Raw genomic sequence first — 1,168 nt, forward strand, 5'->3', positions numbered from 1 at the left:
CCGAGATCGTCTTCAAACCGAAATGTCCCCATATACGGATGCCACTGGCCGTACAGATGTCGATGTTGATTGTACACCCTTGTGACTCGTCGGAATACATGCTGAAGCTAACGGTACAAGAAGATCGTTGGTCTGCCAACAAGCGATCTCCAATGAATTGACCCCTTTGAGAACACTATGTATTGGAGGCCCCTCTATGAGGAGCGAGAGTTTTGCGATCTATTCAGCGTGTCAGATGGGAAACTATGTGTGCCATGAAGTCAATGGGGCGTAGAGATGGTGGGACAAATCTCAAATTTACTGGTCTCGTGGCCTAATGGATAAGGCGTTGGTCTTCGGAACCAAAGACTGTGGGTTCGAGTCCCATCGAGATCGCCTCCACGCCGGGAAGCGCCCATATACGGATGCCACTGGCCGTACAGATGTCGATATTGATTGTATACCCTTGTGACTCGTCGGGATACATGCTGAGGCTAAGGGTACAAGAAGATTGTTGGTCTGCCAACGAACGATCTCCAATGAATTGACCTCATTTAGAACACTATGTAATGGGGGCCCCTCTATGAGGAGCAAGAGTTTTGTGATCTATTCAGCGTGTCGGATGCGAACTCATGTGTGCCGTTAAGTCAGTGTTGCGCATGGTGACGAGATAGTGGGATAAATCTCAAACTCGTTGGTCTCGTGGCCTAATGGATAAGGCGTTGGTCTTCGGAACCAAAGATTGTGGGTTCGAGTTCGACCGAGATCGTCTTCAAGCCGAAAAGTGTCCATATACGGATGCCACTGGCTGTACAGATGTCGATGTTGATTGTACACCCTTGTGACTCGTCGGAATACATGCTGAAGCTAACGGTACAAGAAGATCGTTGGTTTGCCAACAAGCGATCTCCAATGAATTGACCCCTTTGAGAACACTATGTATTGGAGGCCCCTCTATGAGGAGCGAGAGTTTTGCGATCTATTCAGCGTGTCAGATGGGAAACCATGTGTGCCATGAAGTCAATGGGCCGCAGAGATGGTGGGACAAATCTGAAATTTACTGGTCTCGTGGCCTAATGGATAAGGCATTGGTCTTCGGAACTAAAGACTATGAGTTCGAGTCCCATCGAGATCGTCTTCACGCCGGGAAGCGCCCATATACGGATGCCACTGGCCGTACAGATGTCGA

General features: G+C 49.1%; 3 non-coding genes across 3 annotated transcripts; all 3 read left to right on the forward strand.

Annotated features, from left to right (window-relative positions):
• Positions 1-302: 302 nt before the first annotated feature.
• On the forward strand, positions 303-375 carry Pmar_PMAR010559. The gene has a single exon. It is a non-coding gene; the product is annotated as a tRNA-Arg (tRNA).
• Positions 376-675: 300 nt separating this feature from the next.
• Positions 676-748, forward strand: Pmar_PMAR010560. The gene has a single exon. It is a non-coding gene; the product is annotated as a tRNA-Arg (tRNA).
• A 293-nt stretch (positions 749-1,041) lies between these two features.
• On the forward strand, positions 1,042-1,114 carry Pmar_PMAR010561. The gene has a single exon. It is a non-coding gene; the product is annotated as a tRNA-Arg (tRNA).
• The last annotated feature ends 54 nt before the right edge of the window (positions 1,115-1,168 follow it).

The sequence above is a fragment of the Perkinsus marinus genome (genome assembly GCF_000006405.1).
Source record: "Perkinsus marinus ATCC 50983 genomic scaffold scf_1104296973080, whole genome shotgun sequence".
Classification (NCBI taxonomy): Eukaryota; Perkinsozoa; order Perkinsida; family Perkinsidae; genus Perkinsus; species Perkinsus marinus.